Genomic DNA, 22,226 nt, shown 5'->3' on the forward strand with positions numbered 1-22,226 from the left:
TAATAAACAGGCTACCTAGCACCATACATAGCCTGTGCACCATGATGCAAAGGTGTGTGCATGAGATCTAGAGTAATTTTTGTTCTATAGCCAGGGCCACTGGAATTATGTGATTGTGCAGCTGCTGCGTTTTCTGCATAATTATAGATTTGCCGCATTTGCTACCTAATCCATCATCTGCTGTATAATCTGCAGAATTTAGCAACAAAAATTGTTTCTAACTCTAATGGTTCAAAAGTTATTAAAAACGCAGCAACACGTGTTGCAGCACCGTCGAAGTCCCTTTGCAAAGGTGGAATGGTCACCTTTCCGTTGAATATTGCCTATATTTAGGTGTTGAACTGGTACTAAAGAGGTGCAACTAAAGCCCAGACAGTGATAACAAGTTAAAAATTGACAAAATAAAGAAGTAATACTATCAAAAATGTACCACATAATTTGCCTTTTCTTGCGGCATAATTTACTTAACCCTACCCCATAATTTGGCCACCAATGCCGCATAAATCCAGTGGCCCTGACTATAGCTATACCCTTCCACTACAAAAGCCCATGCCTAGACAATTTCTATAATATTCCCCACATCGGATGTGCGCTGTACTATGCAGCAGCGCCATGGGTGAAATGGTTGGAGAAATTAAAGCATTTGTGTAACTTAGAGCAAGGAAGTGATCGTTTTTAATGCAAACCCAGGTCTGACTATCATTGTAGACGGCCTTTGCATCAAAAACTATGGATGGCTGCACTGATAGCTCTAAGTAACGTCACCATCACGCGAAATTGTACAAAGCAGCACAAAGAGCAATTCCCACTCAGAAGGGGAGCATCATTGGTTCTGGAAAGTAAATACCCTTCCACAACTTTACCATACTTTGCGTCAGCACAAAGTCTTCTGTTATCAGCCCCCAGATTTTTTTAAAGAATGAGGAACAATAGATTGCCAGATAGCTGGGCTGTTCTGCCAGAACTTAACAGCATATTATTATTTTGGCATGTATGTTTGCCATGCTATATCTGTCAGGTGGAAGTACATCACTGGTACTAAAGCGCTTTTTTCAACCAATATACAGAAATAGCTCGGTGGGTTATTGCACCTACTGCAAAGACGTGCATATCGCTAGACCAGTGATTCAGATTCCCTCGGAACTGGCTAGGAGAGGCATTCTTAAGGATTTGGGCTGTGTACCAGCTTCAAACAGACTTGCATTGCTCCGTGAGAATATGCTCTGAATCGCCAGCTCACAGACTCCCTGGCCATCCTGCCGCTCACCCACACCATCACACTGCAATATGACGTCATATGACCAAAAACCCATCCTTTAGGTATTCATTTTCACTGCTACTATTCTCCGCCATCCTAAGATTTCTCTACGAACCTCTCCCCGCCTCTGAATGTCTCGTCCTGGGCTAAAGTGTCTATTAAGCACCGACACAACACAGCAAAAGCATAACCCACATGTATTGTCTACTGTAACCATCTACCCCTTACCTTCTTTCACACACATTGCCTACTTATGCTTTGAAACCATTCTGTTTCCTTCTCCTATGCCTTCAACTTGACCGCCACCTGCGCTCCTCTTTTCCCACTTCTCACGTCTTTTTGGTATACTTTTGTTATGTGTGCTTGCAAATGCATGACTCGAAATGACGGACAGATGTTCATGCCTATACAATTCCCAAGAATGCCAACGCGCGTCATTTTTGGAAGACGGATGGAATAAAACGGCTCTGCGCTTTTTAGGTCTCGCTGAACCAACACGCATGTGTTGTTATGCGAGAGTATAGTGGGCAAAATAGCTCTTGAAACCAGCGTGGATTGTCCCCAATGCATGTGAGTTACTCAAGCGCGACGCTTCCCCAGTACGCGCTTGAGCTCACTTCTTAATCACACCCCATATGGTGTTCCCTCCCACTCGCACATCAAAGGCTGCTTCTCCCCTGCCAATGCGCTCCCGCCCCCCCCCCAACAATGCCAAGAGCTTGTTTTCTTCACGCTTGCTCTACAGCCCTTGAATATACTTGACTCTGCGAGGCTCCGAATGGGTTAATAGCTCACCTTCTCTGCTTGGCCCAGCCTTAGCTAATCAGCTGTAGCTAATCGGAAATACCCCGAGGCTCATTGAATCGCTGCACAAGCTCTCCGGCAGCCGGTTTTGACAGAACACACTGCCTCAGCCCGTCCACCAGACAAGCCGGAAGGTAGCTCTGCTCTTCGCATTCAGGATGACTTATGCGCTCCTGTACATGTGAGATTTCTGCAGCATTGTTCCTCCCTTGTAATGTAGAGCGCCCACTTCCAGCCGCATTTGCCCACTTTAATTAAACCTATCTCCACAAGGCACTATTGATATGCTGCATAACCTTGCATGCGTAAGGGATTTGCTGACGCCTGAGTGAGCCTCTCTCCCTCGTGCAGCCCATACTATTTGGAACAAACACACGCTCCCATACGCCAAAGTGCCTCTCCATTTATTTTTTTCTATTCCAAACTGCCTTATTAGTCCTTAACTAATGTTCCTGTTTTCTTAGTTAGCGCTATTCACTGGCGGCTGCAAGACACAGCAGGAGCTAATTATCGCCCCTTTTCCTAGTAACAGATCTGACGCCCCCTGCGGCCATCAAGTTTCAAGTGTATCAATGTCCATGAGTGGGGTGCTCTGTGCTGGATTATAAATAGAGTTTGTCTCTGGGGCCGTGTGCGCCAAGCATTGGTATGCACAGGGAAGCGTTAGTTCCAACAAGGCGCTATTGTGACAAAAGGTTAAGACACAGTCAATATACACCGTGTTCTGCTTCCGACACTGCATGACGTGTCAGGCGATAATACACATCTGACATGGAAAGCAGCTGAGAAATGATTACTCGTTGCACGCTGTTGTGTTTCCAACCTCTCCTCGGACCGCATGAGGAGAGAGGTCACAACAGTCGGGGCCAGCCTCCCCCTCCCAGATGGCATCGGCCTAGAGGCATTGGCAGCCCGGCCCATCCTGCCATTCTACAGAGAGCATCAGCAGAGAGGCCTCAGCAGCTCAGCCTCCCCTATACCCCCGCCTTCGGGCAGCATCAGCAGAGGGGCCTCAAGAGCCCAACCCTCTCCTGCACCATACTGCCTTCAGACAGCATCAGCAGAGAGTCATAGCTGCCAAGGTTTCAGATTGTTTGTGTGTGACATTTTCATAATTTCACTTTAATTCTGAGTGGCATTCAGCGATTATGAGTGACACTTTGTTGCAAGCAAAATGAAGAAGAGGGAAACATCAGAAATCACATGTATTTTTCTAAAATAAATTGACTGCTTCAGGTGACATTCGACATCTTCAAATCGTAAATAAAAAAAAGGCAAGGCATACGTCCTCACACTAGGCCGCCATACACCATCACACTGTTGTTTTTTTTTGCTGCTGCTCTACATTATTGGCAAAGCAAATACTTTGGCAAGCATTTGCCAAAACTTGTTTTGTTTAAGTTGGGTGCCGTGTTAATTAATGTTCATGTTTTGTTTACTCTGCTTCCCAATACAGCTAGTGGTCACACAGCCTTTCGTACAAATAATATAAATTATAATATAGTAGGCAGAGATGCCCAGCAGCATAGTCAGACTTGTTTTCTTCAAGTTATCCCCTTAATTTAAGTGTAAGGCTTGCAAATTAAAATAAAAACATAGATAAGAACGGAAAGGCACGCCCCTTTCACGTGCCCCTGGTTGTAAAAGGAAGTGACACATAGGTTGAAAGCCTACAGCATGTGTTGTGCACATGAAAGTGACAATGCGGAAACAAAGCGGTTGGCTGCTCTGGAGTCTGCAGAGATCTTATCGGCTCTATAACCGTCTCCACCACAAATGGGCCCCAAACACTGTCGATCGCACAAAGTGGCCATATGTTAATGTGATGCTGACACTAATAGATGTTTTCCACTTTGAATTCTCACAAATCTGCCCAGAAGAGAAATGTTTTCCTTTCAAACTGATTTGCCCGATGCTGTTCTATTCTCTTTAATCCTGAATGTGACTTCCTGCTTGCATACAATAATATTGTATTTGTGCACACAAACAAAATGGATGTGTTCCTAAAAAGCAGGGAATACATACATGAAATAAATGCACATTTGAATCGTTCATTAAGGATAAAAGCATATTTGCAAATTAATTTGACATAGGGCCTGTGTCAACCAGGGAGGCCTTGAGGACAAATAGCTGGGCTTTCAGAAACTTGATCCGAAACACGACTTGCTCATGATATGAATGTCTTTTTTTATGAGTGCTTAAATTCATCGTGTTTTGTGGCTTGGAGATAACGCACGCACAAATCTAGTCAGGCGCAAATGTAATTTCAAAGTATTAAAGCTAGAGGGATGGTGGAGCCTTCTTTACCAATGCACCTAACCAAAATAACCAAAGTAATAATTTGCCCTTTATAATTGAGGAAGGGGTCTGTGTGCACACCAATAGTCACCCACCATCACAATGATAGTTCCATACAGAACTTTAACATAATTCAATTTATAAGCACAGGTGCACCACCTATAGAGATTGTACAAACTGAGTCACAAGTTTGTCACAAAAGATACTAAGAGTAATGTCCAATTTTTTCACAAAAGATTTTTCTTTATTGTTCCATTTGTAAGAGAGAACAGCCGACGCGTTTCGTCCCCAATGGGACTTCTTCAGGGCTGTATTGTAACAAAAACAAAACATATAAACATACCATTAAAATCATGAAATATCTGCAAGCTCAGCCGAGCCACAAATAATCACACACTTAAAACACCTAACTGCCAGTGTAACAATGTCTAATTCTATTTTGATACATACAAAGGCGTGCCACCTGGGGCCTGGACAATGGCCATGGCTTCCCCAAACCCATTACAAAGTTATATAGTCAAAGCTTTTTGTTGACTGAGTCTTTCTCAGTTCCTGATGCCAACATACAGCAAGTTAAGTCTGAGAGATATACATTTAATAAAAATAGAGGAGAGACAACTCTAGTGATCCTGCGGCAGAGCTGTCCTATGCCTTTACAATTTATGCAAAAACAATGTTGTATTCCAAACAAATGTGTTATGGTAGGAAAAGAGCGAGAAAGATGCATACTGAGCCATGGCAACACTACGGCTAAAACATTAGATGGTAAACTAGTGTTTAACTAAAGACCTACAGAGTTGAGCTTAAAAAGATTTTTCTTGAGCAGTTCGGCAGGTCGTGTAAAGATGGACAATCGTGACGATGATTGCTGTGTTATATACAGCCTTGATGCATCTATTCCAAAGAATACAAGAAGGAGCAAAGAAACGTGTGTAAGTCTGAGAGCGGCACTGTTGGAACTGGGGTCACCAGTCCCCTAGGGTAGCATGGCACGAGCGGGTAGACATCCGAAAGCTTATGTGTAAAGCGACCATACAGCACACGCAACCACTGAGTCAGAAACATGAGCACGCAATTAGGGACGCCACTCCAGTGAGCTTGTGTAAAAACTCAAGTTAACTTTATTAAGATAGAGCAGGATCAGGGTATTAGGAATTCGTTAGGGTAGTTAGCTTAACAGCCTACTTCCCAAGTGCATATGTTTCAAAACTCACATTAAATATTGGGTGCATAAATATTAAATATGCCATAAATATTAAAATATTAAATATTTGAAGAACGCATGCCTGACCTCAGCCTTGCTCTGGGCCAGCACCTGAAAGTAATACATTAAGGAATTATAACAGGAAGCATGTAGATAAATCACTGTAGGCCTTCTAGTAAATTTAGCACTACGTGGAAGAAAACATTTCATTTAACCCACATTACCCATTTCATCAGATAAGAATAAACCTTTCTTTTAACTAGGTTAAACTACTACAACACCTGAGGCTGGAATAGCATTCAGATAACACTGCCTTAGGCAGAAATATACATATCCTACGTTTGGGAACAAAACATTTTAGTACCTAGCTGTAGGAGTTTCAGGAAACCTGGCACTGGGCTAGATTTAACATGTCATTTAATAGGCATAAACTGGTCATTTACTTGAATAGACATTTCCACTCCAATTAGGGTAGCCTTTCTCTTAGCAGAAATAGACATTTAATAATAGATCAACCATTTCATGACTCAGACCTGCACATTTAATTGGGCCTATGCAGAGCATTCCCCTAAATAAGGCAGTAATAACTAGGCCTATTGTAATATGTGCATTTCCTTAGGGCAATTCCAAAGTTACTACAGCCTTAACTTCTTATGCATTTCATTAGGAGCACAAACACTGCATTTCTCAGCAATAACATTTCCCAAAACGCAGGAATAAACAGTGCCTCAAATGAGGGTAAACCATTCAATTGGCAGGAGCGACCCCTTCCTTAACCAGGAATGACATTTCAGCGGATAAGGGTAACATTTTCTTATTCAGTGCCCAACAGTGCAATAATCCCAAAATAAGTCAGGCTTCAAGCATTAGTGAACATTACCTGGGATAAGATAACCAGTACCTCAATTAGGAATCAATTTCTCATTAGAGGATTACTCCCATTCCAGTATTCAGCAGGCAAGGAGACCCATACATTGGCAGAAACTCTGCATTACATTAAATGTATGCACTTGGCCTGTGCACTTCACACATCTCCGGGGGCTACTGAGTATATGATATCTCCCCCCATGGCCTTTCTAATATAAGGGTCTCAATAGGCAATACAGCAGGGCTAAAAATACACTCCTGGCACAGTTCAAAGGCCCAGTAGGCCTGTAGGCACTTTCTTTCCCCTCCCTTCCACCAAGTGATGCCCTCACGGTGTTTAGGGGTCCTGGTCCAGGTCAGGGGGCTCTCCTGGGCTAGGTAGGGCCAACGTGGGCCAGTCACCAGTTTTCCCCAGGGAGGGGCGAATTAGGGGCCTTCCGCCCTCCTCCCTGGGGGTTTGCTGACTTCGCCGTTAATCTGGGCCAACGGAGCCCAACAACAATCTTCCCCGGGGGAGGGGCGAACCCGGGCCTTCCCCGGCCTTCCGCCCTCCTCCCCGGGGGTTACCTTTACTTCTTTGGCCACTCGCGGCAGTGTGCAGCCGGTGTGAAGGGCTCCGGCCCTCTGGTAGGCCTCACGCGGCCTGGGGACTCTCCCTCTGCACCTTCCGGTGGATTGCGGCTAGTCAGGGGAGGCCCGCGCTTCTCCAGCACTCTTCTCGGGGCCTCTCCACAGCTCCGATATTGCTCCGGTCCTCGGGGGTCTCCTTCGTGGTCCCCGGCCGGGAACCAATCAGCGGCTGCTAAGAGAGGGGGCTCGCCCGCGACCGCCAATGGCAACGCGGCTCGCAGGGCGTCCCAGCCCTTCTCCAATCACCAGCAATCCAGGGCGATGACACGGCAGGAGTCTCCCGCATCACGTGACGGGGGAGCGGCCGGCTTCGGCCTAGCGCAGCCTGACTGGAATCTACTGAAGGGGAATTCCTCTCACTCGTGGGCCGGGCGCGGCCCTCAGCGATACGGCGGCGGCCGCCGGGGCCAAATCACGACGCCGGTCAGGGCAGCCTGGGCTGCGGCGGTGAGTGGGGGGCAGATAGCGCTTCTAGGAGACAGCGCTCCTTGGCACACGCAGCACTGGACAAGTTGCCGGATACAGCGCTTCACAGGCTCGACAGGGGTCTCTGGCAGCACAGCGCTTTAGCTAGCGCCACACGGGGCGCAGACACAGTCCAGTCAGTAGCGCTCGAGGAGTACAGCGCCTCAGGGGCCCTTCAGCAGCTTTTACAGATCACAGTTTACAGCGCTGGAAAGCAGACAGCAAACTCACAGCGCTTCTTAGGGCATGTTAATCTTCAGAACCTCAGCGCTTCTCACAGGTGCTCAGCAGGGGAGCGCTGGGTAGGCAGGGCAGGCACTCTTCAGGTAGATTATTTGAATGCGAGCAGTGCCAGCCGGACAAGTAATTCAGGGTGCTAGCGCTAGGGAATGAGAGCGCTAGCCAGCAGACAGTTCACTTAAGTTAGAATCAGATCCGCAGGTTCCACAGGTCAGCTCACACAGCAGTGGCAGGTTAGCGCAGGAACCCCAGGGGGCGTCAGGGGGCACAGGGAGCGACACAGCGCCAATACCTGGGTGGTTCTTCAAATGTCCTGTGGTGATTCAGTCTCCTCTTGGCGCCTTTGTAAGCTTCTTGGTTACTGGTTCCTTGATTTCTTCCTGGCGCAGCTGTTTCTTGCGCCCTTGTAAATAGTAGTTGGTTTCTTGTTTCCTTTGGTTTCTTATTCCTTGAAGGGGGTTAAGTTGGTGGCTGGTGTTAGATCTCCTCAGCCAATCCCCTCAAGTGGTCCCTGGGGGTTCCCTGCCGCGGGGCTAGGTCAGTGGGGGGGGAACAGGATACCTCAACACTTGTAAAGCAGCACACTAGGCCCTGTCATTCCAGCATCATAAGACCCTGCCCTGACCCCCACTGCCTATCCTCCTGCGTAGGTACTTCCCCAGGTCTTCCCCTCAGCTTCTCTCCTCAGGAAAGTTCCCTCCCTTTCCTTTTATAGTGCCAGTTGACAGTTGGTAGTGTCCGTTGGTGTCAGTTGGTGTCACCTCACCTGTTCCAGAAGGTTCCAGGAGGTGCTAGGTGGTTCCACCATTCTACCTATGGGCAGGCTGGCAGGCTAAGATGGATACATTGCCTGAGGGTTCCAGCCAGCCCCTGGCTACTAGAATGCGCCCTCTAAACCACGCTGCTGCAGCAGTGGTCTGTGGCGGCCATGTTAGGGGTAGGAAGTACCTGTACTTTAACACTAGTTTTAAACTACACAGGGCATTCTCCACCACCCAAGGCCTACACACTGTTGTTTCAATAGGGGCATTCTAAATTAACAGGGGATAAAAAGCGAAAAATTTCTGGGGAAAGGGCCAAGTCTCACACATCTCCCCCCCAGCCAAAAGCCAGGGTAGACTGATCATTCCCTTGACGGGCTTCCCTGCTTGGGGCGGAAAAAGGTGGACGCAGGCCCAATACCACCATGACATCCTCGCTAATCCAACCACCCCACTGGTGTTCCTAGTGGGATGCGGCCAGGACAGACCTCCAATCCAGATGTCTCTGGCCCTTACTCTCTCTCAGAGTGGGGGGCAGTCGCCCCAGGCCCGTGGTACCTTTTTCCACTCTCCTTCTCAACCTAGGGTCTAAACCCTTAAGTTGAATTGGTGACAGGGGCGAGACTTACCTCCCCCTGCACCCCCTCCCAGGGTTCCGCACCCTCCCACCTGGAGTAGTACCCCTGAGAGTCACAACCGGGGGAACTCTGAATACAGAGATTCCTCCCGCCAGGTCAGGCAACCCCTGAACCTGGCCACCCAACCCAGGATCTTAACCCTGTGGCTGGACCGGTGCCAGAGGAGAGTCCTACCTCCCTCTGCACCCCCTCCCAGGGTTCCGCACCCTCCCACCTGGAGTAGTACCCCTGAGAGTCACAACCGGAGGAACTCTGAATACAGAGATTCCTCCCGCCAGGTCAGGCAACCCCTGAACCTGGCCACCCAACCCAGGATCTTAACCCCGTGCCTGGACCGGTGCCAGAGGAGAGTCCTTCCTCCCTCTGCACCCCCTTCCAGGGTTCCGCACCCTCCTCCCCGGATAGGTACCCCTGGAAGTCACTCTGGTAGGGTCCTTAGTTACCGGTACCCCACCCTCCAGGTCAGGCTATTCCTGATCCTGAAACCCCAGTCCAGGTCCTACACTCTGTGACTGGTCTAAACTCCGAACCTCGGGTACGCTGCCACCATTGGAAGCACCTGGTACACATAATTCCAAGGCCTTCAGCTCTAACTCTTCTAGCTGAAGCCTGTGCACCAGCTTCCTCTCATCCATTGCAAGGCTCTCACTCTCCCTCTCATGCTCTATCATCTTAGACGACGCACACCCCCAGTTACTCTACTCCCTGCCCCAGAACATCCTCCCGGTAGCACCTTGTCAGACACAACAATTTTGAGTAGGCCTGGGTCTTCTGGTGTGCCCGCCTCCCTGGGTGTGACCTGCCCCTCCTGTTCCCCATCCCCTCTCCCCTCTGGGTGGGCTCCTACCCGTGCCCCCAAAGTGGTACGGAGTTCCTTCTTTCTGGTTCTCCGCCCAACAGGCACCCCCATCCCCTGACAAAACTCAATTATGCCAGGTGGGGACTCAGATAAATCTGGGAAAAGATACCAGGACGTGGGTGACAGGATTAGGTCTAACAGATCTTGATACACTCTACAGGCTAGACAATGGAGGGGTCAATTACTTTGGCTTACACACAATAATTGTGCAGCCCAATTGCTGTGCACCCTGTCCCAATGGAGGGTGCTGCATGGTCACAAGTCCTGGATCCCACCGCTCGACACCAATATGTTGGAACTGGGGTCACCAGTCCCCTAGGGTAGCATGGCACGAGCGGGTAGACATCCGAAAGCTTATGTGTAAAGCGACCATACAGCACACGCAACCACTGAGTCAGAAACATGAGCACGCAATTAGGGACGCCACTCCAGTGAGCTTGTGTAAAAACTCAAGTTAACTTTATTAAGATAGAGCAGGATCAGGGTATTAGGAATTCGTTAGGGTAGTTAGCTTAACAGCCTACTTCCCAAGTGCATATGTTTCAAAACTCACATTAAATATTGGGTGCATAAATATTAAATATGCCATAAATATTAAAATATTAAATATTTGAAGAACGCAGGCCTGACCTCAGCCTTGCTCTGGGCCAGCACCTGAAAGTAATACATTAAGGAATTATAACAGGAAGCATGTAGATAAATCACTGTAGGCCTTCTAGTAAATTTAGCACTACGTGGAAGAAAACATTTCATTTAACCCACATTACCCATTTCATCAGATAAGAATAAACCTTTCTTTTAACTAGGTTAAACTACTACAACACCTGAGGCTGGAATAGCATTCAGATAACACTGCCTTAGGCAGAAATATACATATCCTACGTTTGGGAACAAAACATTTTAGTACCTAGCTGTAGGAGTTTCAGGAAACCTGGCACTAGGCTAGATTTAACATGTCATTTAATAGGCATAAACTGGTCATTTACTTGAATAGACATTTCCACTCCAATTAGGGTAGCCTTTCTCTTAGCAGAAATAGACATTTAATAATAGATCAACCATTTCATGACTCAGACCTGCACATTTAATTGGGCCTATGCAGAGCATTCCCCTAAATAAGGCAGTAATAACTAGGCCTATTGTAATATGTGCATTTCCTTAGGGCAATTCCAAAGTTACTACAGCCTTAACTTCTTATGCATTTCATTAGGAGCACAAACACTGCATTTCTCAGCAATAACATTTCCCAAAACGCAGGAATAAACAGTGCCTCAAATGAGGGTAAACCATTCAATTGGCAGGAGCGACCCCTTCCTTAACCAGGAATGACATTTCAGCGGATAAGGGTAACATTTTCTTATTCAGTGCCCAACAGTGCAATAATCCCAAAATAAGTCAGGCTTCAAGCATTAGTGAACATTACCTGGGATAAGATAACCAGTACCTCAATTAGGAATCAATTTCTCATTAGAGGATTACTCCCATTCCAGTATTCAGCAGGCAAGGAGACCCATACGTTGGCAGAAACTCTGCATTACATTAAATGTATGCACTTGGCCTGTGCACTTCACACATCTCCGGGGGCTACTGAGTATATGATATCTCCCCCCATGGCCTTTCTAATATAAGGGTCTCAATAGGCAATACAGCAGGGCTAAAAATACACTCCTGGCACAGTTCAAAGGCCCAGTAGGCCTGTAGGCACTTTCTTTCCCCTCCCTTCCACCAAGTGATGCCCTCACGGTGTTTAGGGGTCCTGGTCCAGGTCAGGGGGCTCTCCTGGGCTAGTTAGGGCCAACGTGGGCCAGTCACCAGTTTTCCCCAGGGAGGGGCGAATTAGGGGCCTTCCGCCCTCCTCCCTGGGGGTTTGCTGACTTCGCCGTTAATCTGGGCCAACGGAGCCCAACAACAATCTTCCCCGGGGGAGGGGCGAACCCGGGCCTTCCCCGGCCTTCCGCCCTCCTCCCCGGGGGTTACCTTTACTTCTTTGGCCACTCGCGGCAGTGTGCAGCCGGTGTGAAGGGCTCCGGCCCTCTGGTAGGCCTCACGCGGCCTGGGGACTCTCCCTCTGCACCTTCCGGTGGATTGCGGCTAGTCAGGGGAGGCCCGTGCTTCTCCAGCGCTCTTCTCGGGGCCTCTCCACAGCTCCGATATTGCTCCGGTCCTCGGGGGTCTCCTTCGTGGTCCCCGGCCGGGAACCAATCAGCGGCTGCTAAGAGAGGGGGCTCGCCCGCGACCGCCAATGGCAACGCGGCTCGCAGGGCGTCCCAGCCCTTCTCCAATCACCAGCAATCCAGGGCGATGACACGGCAGGAGTCTCTCGCATCACGTGACGGGGGAGCGGCCGGCTTCGGCCTAGCGCAGCCTGACTGGAATCTACTGAAGGGGAATTCCTCTCACTCGTGGGCCGGGCGCGGCCCTCAGCGATACGGCGGCGGCCCTCTCTCGGCACCGGGGGCCGCCGGGGGCAAATCACGACACCGGTCAGGGCAGCCTGGGCTGCGGCGGTGAGTGGGGGGCAGATAGCGCTTCTAGGAGACAGCGCTCCTTGGCACACGCAGCACTGGACAAGTTGCCGGATACAGCGCTTCACAGGCTCGACAGGGGTCTCTGGCAGCACAGCGCTTTAGCTAGCGCCACACGGGGCGCAGACACAGTCCAGTCAGTAGCGCTCGAGGAGTACAGCGCCTCAGGGGCCCTTCAGCAGCTTTTACAGATCACAGTTTACAGCGCTGGAAAGCAGACAGCAAACTCACAGCGCTTCTTAGGGCATGTTAATCTTCAGAACCTCAGCGCTTCTCACAGGTGCTCAGCAGGGGAGCGCTGGGTAGGCAGGGCAGGCACTCTTCAGGTAGATTATTTGAATGCGAGCAGTGCCAGCCGGACAAGTAATTCAGGGTGCTAGCGCTAGGGAATGAGAGCGCTAGCCAGCAGACAGTTCACTTAAGTTAGAATCAGATCCGCAGGTTCCACAGGTCAGCTCACACAGCAGTGGCAGGTTAGTGCAGGAACCCCAGGTGGCGTCAGGGGGCACAGGGAGCGACACAGCGCCAATACCTGGGTGGTTCTTCAAATGTCCTGTGGTGATTCAGTCTCCTCTTGGCGCCTTTGTAAGCTTCTTGGTTACTGGTTCCTTGATTTCTTCCTGGCGCAGCTGTTTCTTGCGCCCTTGTAAATAGTAGTTGGTTTCTTGTTTCCTTTGGTTTCTTATTCCTTGAAGGGGGTTAAGTTGGTGGCTGGTGTTAGATCTCCTCAGCCAATCCCCTCAAGTGGTCCCTGGGTGTTCCCTGCCGCGGGGCTAGGTCAGTGGGGGGGGAACAGGATACCTCAACACTTGTAAAGCAGCACACTAGGCCCTGTCATTCCAGCATCATAAGACCCTGCCCTGACCCCCACTGCCTATCCTCCTGCGTAGGTACTTCCCCAGGTCTTCCCCTCAGCTTCTCTCCTCAGGAAAGTTCCCTCCCTTTCCTTTTATAGTGCCAGTTGACAGTTGGTAGTGTCAGTTGGTGTCACCTCACCTGTTCCAGAAGGTTCCAGGAGGTGCTAGGTGGTTCCACCATTCTACCTATGGGCAGGCTGGCAGGCTAAGATGGATACATTGCCTGAGGGTTCCAGCCAGCCCCTGGCTACTAGAATGCGCCCTCTAAACCACGCTGCTTGCAGCAGTGGTCTGTGGCGGCCATGTTAGGGGTAGGAAGTACCTGTACTTTAACACTAGTTTTAAACTACACAGGGCATTCTCCACCACCCAAGGCCTACACACTGTTGTTTCAATAGGGGCATTCTAAATTAACAGGGGATAAAAAGCGAAAAATTTCTGGGGAAAGGGCCAAGTCTCACAGGCACTATTCACATTAATCTATCTAGCCTGTTCCTACCCACCTCCCTCTCATCCATGATGTGGTGGGTGGCTATATAGGGAGGAAAAGGAGGAGGAGTGGTCACTTACATTTCAAAAGATCGGATAAGGAGCTGAGGTTTAAACTGTGTGAAAAATATATATATGTATTGATTGGATTTCAGTATATACATGCAGATGGTGGGTCTAGCACCGTCTAACATAAAGAGTACCATTACGGAGAAAGTGTGAAAGAATACATTATTTGTTAAGTACATACTATTCTTATATCTCCTAGTCCCGTTCGTATACAGGGTGCACATGTCTTTGCTTAACTGACCCCTAGGGGGAGCCCCAGAATTGGTCCATACTATAATTGCACTTCACCCAAGACACCATATACATGTGCATGATGGATAACGGCATTCCCCTAGGGGAGCTCCCATATTGGTAATGCTTACCCTTTAATTTTCTAGGCAACCCAGACCCTCATGAAATGTCAAGGCAAACACCATATATCAGGTGTGTCATTAAGGCCTAAAGAAACGACAATAGAAAAACATGTCTGTAAGGTAGATCATGGCAGTGGGTATGATACGTAGATGTTACACACGAGTGCTGTATTACCTGGTTTCCAGTTCCAAGCCTGAAAACGGTATTTCCAATAAGTCAAAAAAGCAGCTCCTATATTTCTGGATAATTCTACAAACAAAGATTAGAATAAATTAGTCGAAAAAAGTGTACATTTTAAGTTTTTAATGTTTAAAATCTGATTATGTTACTGAGCCACATCAAAGGGCATGGTAAATAAATTTGCTGTGTTACCTGATCCCTAATGTAATGGCTCTGGTCGGCAATCCCCAGTATGGAACCAAAAAATACCATATGTCCGTGGCCGACTCTATTTGAAAGATAAAAATAAGAGGTGGAATTGTATTACCTATGGGGTTAGTAGATTATCAAGATCCCCAAATTTGGACATGATTTTAAGTCAAAAAAAGAACGCCCCGTCTAGAGCGAGGCTCAAACACCAAGTATTTTTAACTTATTGTCGTCCCCGAGGGGTCTCACTAAACATCCTTATTAAGTTACTACTAGTAATTACGAATACGAAAAAGACCATCATAATACATATCTGGGACAAACAAAATAAGCGTATAGCAGAGAGACTAAAACTGCCTCCATCTATCTTTAAAGTAGAGACGGAAACTAACTCGGGAGTACCTAAGAATGCTACATTTGCATAAGCTCTTACTGCGGAACGATGCAATGACGGCTCAAACGGTCTCCTTCAGTAAGCGTCCTGTCTTCTCCAGTCCGTATAGCACCTGGTAGAAGTAGAGCAATATCGAAAAGGGTTTATATATCTCCAACTAATTAACTAAACTATTACACCTGTATCGGTATGAAAAAAAATGGTAGAAATGTCGAACCAAATGTCCTCGTGAATACGGCTGCCATATTGCAATGTAGCAAATGTTTATGAAGTGCGGCATACGATAAATGTATATGTGCCTCGCAGGTCCTGAGGGCAGAAAAGGACAGCAGAATATTTGTATAAAATTACTTGGTACCAAGTGTCCAAAGCTTAATCGTTTAGAGAAAGGTATTTGCGTTTCAATAATAACAAAGTGCCCGACAACAGGAAACGATGGCCATCTTAAAATGGTCAATAATTTGTAATCATGAAAAGAACGGTATTACCGTCCCGATAGTGGCAAAGTCTCTGACCAATATGATTAATGGCTGTTTTGAAAAGACCCAATAGGGGGAAGCTAGGGAAGCAAAACCCCAGTGAAAAATAAAAAAGAGTCGAACAGTGGAAAAATAAATCACAGCACGAAATTTGCTCATGCATCACGCAGTATTGGCATCGCTCAGCAACATTTGTATTATTTTATTAAAGAGAAAGGAAAGTGAAATAAAAATAAAAATTCAAAGGAGTAGACCATTGTTTTTCCTATGTAAAGAGACAGGGCGAACTTATCCTGTTTAGTTGAAATGTTTTAACATTTTTAATCTTTTAGTAATGTTTTAGTAAGGAACACAAAGTCTAACATTATATGATACAATTCAATATGTCGTTTATTGGGCGCAATTCGCAGATTGAGCCTTCTAATGGCAGTTTACTTTACCACAATGTATACGGTTCATGTGCGCATTGTGTATATTCAAGATCAAATTTTGGGAGTCCTGCATAAATGATATAGGACAACACATTATTTCAATAAAAGAGGTAAGTGATGACAGTAATGCTAGGGAAGCAGATCCATATACATCCTTAAGCCACCTAATACAAACGATTTCATGTCAAGAAATAATGCATCTCATTTTTTTTTATTTGTTTTTATTGCAGAATTAGAAACCAGTTTACAAAATAGGTCAACCAGTACACTTATGATATCACAAAGCATAGATAAAATAATAGTGAACTCGTACACAGCCAATTAGCCCACAACCCGGAGGCCGGGCGGCGCATCGAGTCGTATGCACAGCAAAGGTGTCACAGTGGTCACCCCATAGGGGTGTCTGGTTAATAACATCATTTAGTATCTGCATTTTACCCCCCTAAACTCCCCCCCCCCCCCCCCCTCTACACCAGCCAGCATGCTCCGGCGTCCTATGTGGGTGACGTCGGAGTCGTGACACCTGGTCCTGCTCATTCCTGTCAATAGACGTCTATGGTGTCGGTCCAGGGTGGCTCTATTGTTGCCCCCGGCAACCTGCTTAACCCCTCCCAGGGACCCACTGCCGTGTACCCAGCCCTAGGTTTCATCTACGGGTATCTTCCATAACATTGCCTCGGTGCCAAACAACCCTTCCCAAATCATCCCTTCCTCCCTCCTCCCCCCCAACTGCTGCTGACTTGGGCATAGTTATTCTATATTGATAATGGAGCACGCTACAAATCGGGTATTGCTTTTGTTCTTTCAAGCCTCATGGAGCCCTAAGTGTTCAATGTAGCTACTCTTCATCTTCTACTATGTAGTCACGCAACGCTTGAACTATCATCTCCCATGCTCTCGCCATCTCCAAGCTTTTATCATTGTCAGTCCTGGCAGCCTGTCTCATTCTGAGCACACTTTCACACCCGGACCATTTCAGCAGCTCATTCATCCATCTCCTCACGGACGGACCCTCCTTGGACTTCCAATGCCAGGTAATCTCTCTTTGAGCCAGCATGAGCCCTAGATCAATGAATTTGCTTGTGGCTTTTGTGTTCTTTGTGGAGGGAACCAAAGCAATAAGCACGCTGCCATGTCAAAGTCCACCTCGGGCACATTGCGTCGTGTACCCGAAAGTACCGTTTAATCCTTTCCGGGGTCAGGTAGGCCCTGTGTAGGACAAAAAAGTGCACCTGTTGGAAACGTGTATTCCTGGTCCCCTTCCATGTCCCTTTCAAAATATGGCCCCACACTGTGTCCGGGATGGGCTTACCTATACTGACCTCCCATTTCGCCTTTAGCGCCTGTAGTGGTTCCAGTCCCTCATTTAACATCCTATTATGGAGGCAGGTTACCGCTTTAAAAGTACCCGCGGCCATCACCACATACTGGCAGGCCATGGTCGTTTCTGGTTCAATCAGCCCTCCCTTCCAGTGCTTTTGCATCGCCGCAACCACTGCCGCATGCAGAAGAAAATTCCCGTCTGGCAGGCCAAACTGTTCCTGCAACGTCTGAAAGGGGACCAACGTTCCATCTATGTATAAGTCCCCCACCATCTGTAGGCCTAACTCCTCCCATTCTGATAGCGGAGACCAGTCACCCCCATGCGGCAGAGCGGTCAGCATTCCCAATGGAATCTCTGGTGCATATGGCCGGGCTCTCTTCAGACTTTTTTGCCAACACAGCCTGATAGTTTTTTCTTCCATTGTAAGGTCCCTCATATCTAGTTTCTGTTGCATAACTATGTAGGACAAGACATGGCGTTGAATACCAGACCCTCGGTCGTGCTCTGGTCCTCTGAACTCTCTGGCGATGTGTTGCGTGAGTATTTGGAGTTGTGCTGCTAAATAATATAATTCAAAGTCGGGGACTGCCATCCCCCCCTCAAGCTTGGGTCCAATCAAAGTGTTCAATGCTACCCTGCGCCGTCGTGACCCCAAAGGAAGTCAGTTACCATCATCCTCAGTTCTTTAAAGACCCGCTGAGGGATCCATATCGGCAGGGTGCGGAAGTAATAGAGCAACCTGGGGAGCGCCACCATTTTCAATAGTGCCACTCGACCCAACACCGAGAGAGGGAGGGAGGCCCAAAAAGATATGCAACCTCTCAATGCGCGCACGCAACGCCCTATTTTACCCTCCAACAGATTCGCGGCCTCATGGTAGATGCGGACACCTAGATAAGTGAAGCAAGATGGCTCCCAGACCACTTCCAGTGCGCGAGGGGGACACGGCGCGCCTGCCCGTAGCGGAAAAATACAAGTCTTAGTCCAGTTCACCTTAAGGCCTGATAACTGGCCAAATCTGGATAACATGCCCACTGCTCCCTCCAGTGCCTGCTCTGCATCCACTAGGTACAATAACAGATCGTCCGCATACAGTGATATGTAATGCGACTCCTCACCCTGCTTGATCCCCTGGTACATGGCCCCCGACCTTGCCTGCGCCGCCAGTGGTTCCATCGCCAGGGCGAACAGCAGAGGGGACAACGAGCACCCCTGCCTCGCCCCTCTACGCACTGGATAATCTGAGGATATAATCGATCCTAGGCGTACCCTCGCTGTGGCGATGAATACAGCACTCTTGTCCATCTCCCAAACCCCTCTCCTATACCAAACTTCACCAACACCTCGTCCAGGTATGTCCACTCAAGGCTATCAAAAGCTTTCTCAATATCAACCGATAAAACTGCAGGTTCCTGATCTGTGTCCCCAGCACTGTCCAATATCCGGATCAGTCGGCGTATGTTCATTGACGTGTTCCTAGTAGGAATAAACCCTGCTTGGTCCCCATGCACCAGTCTGGTCATATGTGGTAGCAGTCTGGTGGCTAGAATACGGCTCAAGATCTTATAGTCCACGGTTAGCATAGACAAAGGCCGATAAGACGTCACATCGGATGCTTCCCTGCCGGGTTTCAGTAGTGGCACCACTAGCGCCTCCCTCATCGATTTGGGCAAGTACCCCAACATTCTAGCTTCAGTGTACACCACCAATAGTCTGGGAGCTAAAATATCAATATATTTCAGGTAAAATTCAATCGGCAGGCCATCTACCCCAGGCGTTTTATTTCTTGCCATCTGTTTAATGGCCACTCTAATCTCCGATAACGTTATAGGCCCTCCCAGTTCCTTCGCTTCCTCGTCATCCAACACTGGCAGTGGGACAGAGTCCAAGTATTCACTTATTTCAGAGACCTCCACCCCCAGTTGGCATGCATACAACTTTGTGTAGTAAGAGTGGAAGCACGCCAGCCCCGCCGCCTGCGAGTAGACTATGTCCCCTGACTCTGTTCTTATGCTCATGACTGGGCAACCTCTAGTGTCTGGGTTGGCAAGCCTAGCAAGGAGCGTACCCACTTTATCTCTCTCTCTGCATGTGCTTTAATGGTGTATTGCTTATAATCATAGCACCGCAGCCGTTCCGTTTCAGTCGCCACTACTTCCTTAGCCTCAAGTAACCGCTCTTGTAATTCCGGTCGTTCAGGCCTACGCTGTTCCAATTCCCTCAACGCATCCTCTGCTTTCGCTAGAGCAGTCAAAACTGATGTACTTGCATTCGAGAACCTGCCCATGCATAGGCCTCTCACCACCACTTTTATCGCATCCCATTCTACCGCTCTCGCAGTAGCTGAACCCTCATTCTCCTCAAAATAGCGTTCAATGCCCTGTTGGACCCTGTCACTAAACACCAGATCCTCCAATGTGTCAGGCCGCAGCCGCCATGTTAGAACTGCTGATCTCGCCCGCTGCCACTGCACTAACACTAACAAGGGATTGTGATCCGAGATAGTCCTAGTCAAGTATTCCGTGTGAGTTACCACGGCAGCCAGGGGGCCACTACACAGGACAGAGTCTATTCTGATGTGTAACGCATGTAGGGCCGAAAAAAAGGAATAGTCCCTAGTGTCAGGGTGCTGCTCCCTCCACACATCTATCAATCCCCACCTCTCTTGCCATTCCTTCCTATGTGTGGCCAACCTACACACTGGGGAGTCGGCCAACGGTGGGTGCGACCTATCAAGTGTCACATTGGTGATTGAATTGAAGTCACCTCCTAGGATGATGGGGCCTGCCAGGAAATAGGCCAGTGAACTCGTCAGACCATCGAAAAAATGGGCCTGATCGACATTAGGGGTGTACACACTACATAAAACCACATCCCTGCCATATAACCTCCCCTCCACCACCACATATCTGCCCTCAGGGTCCACCAGCTGGTTCGTAGCCTGGGACGGTATCCCCGCCCTTATCCATATCAGCACCCCTCTAGCAAACGCCGAATATGTGGTGCCAAACACCTGACCACGCCATCTTTTCTGCAGTGCAGTGTATTCTTGCTTAGTTAGATGAGTTTCTTGTAACATTGCAATCTGGACGCCACGCCTCACCAGATAAGCATGTACCTTGTGGCGTCTCACCATTGTTCGAAGTCCCCGGACATTCCATGTTAGGCATTTCAAATTAGGTAACGTCCCCATAGTAGTCATCTCCGTACCGTTTCAATGGCAACCAATTATTGCCCACATAATTGCAGTTGCATCCCCCCCTCAAAACTACTGAAAAAACACCCCAAACCCCACTCCCCAGGACAGGACCTAATAACCCAGCTTCAGCCCTGTTCTAAACCTGTAACACAGCACACATTAGACTAATCTGTGGTCGCCACCACAGAAGGCCTTAAGGGCCGCAAGAGGGTGAGTTAGCGTCGACCCAGGACAGGCAGAGCCCCCACCCCGCGCCCTTGATCCCACACTGCATTTGCAGCACCATACCTGCCAGCCCGCCAAACACCAGGAGAGCATGCCCCAGTAGAAGCAACGGAATTGTTCAGCCCTCTCAATTGTCACTCATTAAAGAGTCCATCTGATGTCTGCGGGGTGACCGCCGGACCCCTCGAGCTCTCAGCCTCCGATACTTCTTCTCCAGATTTACCTCCATCTTCGTCAGAGTCCGACCCCACCTCTGCCTTCTCTTGTTGCGACCTCGTAATACTCGCTGTTGCAGCTAATGCCCCTTTCCTGTCCGCCACCATCTGAACATCCTGCATCGCTCTCTTGAGTTTTTTTCGTTTGCGGATACGCTGTGATTTTCTGATCTGGATCGGTTTATGTCTCTCCCGCTGACTTTTGCCATTGCGGTCCGTTCCGGCGCGATATAACTCAAGCCACGACCATGCTTCATTCGGGGTCTGAAAGAATTGAGTGTTCCCATCTAGGATCACTCGTAATTTGTCCGGAAAAAGCAAGGAGTATTGAATCCCTTCCTCCCTCAGCTCTTTTTTCACAGTCAGGAAGGACGCTCTGTTCTTTTGGACCTACTGTGTGTAATCCGGGAAGACCGTGACCCGGCTACTGTCCACCTGAAAGGGGCCCACTGAGCACGCCCTCTGTATCAACAGGTCCCGATCCTTGTAATGTAGGAGTTTCACCACCATCGGCCTGGCATAGGTGGGCGAGCTGGTACCCTGTGTGCCCGCTCCAGGAAAAAGAAAGGAGAAAGGCCCTCCGGCGCCACCACCATTTTGAACCAGTTCTCCATATAGGCCACCGCATCATCCCCTTCAATTTTCTCTGGAAGGCCTACGACCCTCACGTTGTTCCTCCGATTACGACTTTCTGCATCCTCTGCTCGTCTCTCCAGTGTGGCTAGGCGGCTGAGGATATCAGTCAACTTGTGTTCCGCCGTCACTACCGCCGGTTTCAGCTCCTGAAGTAGTTGTTCATTTTCTTTTACTCTGTCCGAGAGCTTAGCATGGTCCGCCCGCAAGAGAATGAAGAAGGAAGTAGGCACGGAGCACTACTAGGTTAATAAGAATGAAATTCAAGAGGAAAGTAGTTGATGGTTGTGGATTTCAAGGTGCTCCCACAGGTGGCGCAACTGTTCTAGTGCGTCTGAAATTGTCAATGAGGGTGAGTGCGCTACAGAAATGTAGGCGCATCCCTGTATAGGGCACACTTATTATGGTTCTGTGTGTCTAAGACACCGTGGATTCCAAAAGGTTTCAATAAATTTCCCAAAAATGCAATTTGTGCAAGTTTATTAAATGATTTGTCAATCCATGATTTTTTTATTTCTCATTATTTCTTTTCAGACATCATATATTGAGAAAGCTCCGATGCATTTCGGACTACCCAAGTCCTTTATCGAGGAGCACTACAACAGAATATGAAAAAATGACCCAAATCAGTGAAACAGT

The 22,226-nt window shown here is 48.4% G+C and overlaps 1 long non-coding RNA gene across 1 annotated transcript; it reads right to left on the reverse strand.

The window, feature by feature from the left end:
• Positions 1 to 3,652: 3,652 nt before the first annotated feature.
• Positions 3,653 to 14,404, reverse strand: LOC147727262 (uncharacterized). Its single transcript, XR_015309462.1, has 3 exons — positions 14,327 to 14,404; positions 5,154 to 5,254; positions 3,653 to 4,668 (listed from the first exon to the last, which is right to left on the reverse strand). It is a non-coding gene; the product is annotated as an uncharacterized LOC147727262 (long non-coding RNA).
• Positions 14,405 to 22,226: the final 7,822 nt, after the last annotated feature.

This window comes from Lissotriton vulgaris, chromosome 3_1 (genome assembly GCF_964263255.1).
Source record: "Lissotriton vulgaris chromosome 3_1, aLisVul1.2, whole genome shotgun sequence".
Classification (NCBI taxonomy): domain Eukaryota; kingdom Metazoa; phylum Chordata; class Amphibia; order Caudata; family Salamandridae; genus Lissotriton; species Lissotriton vulgaris.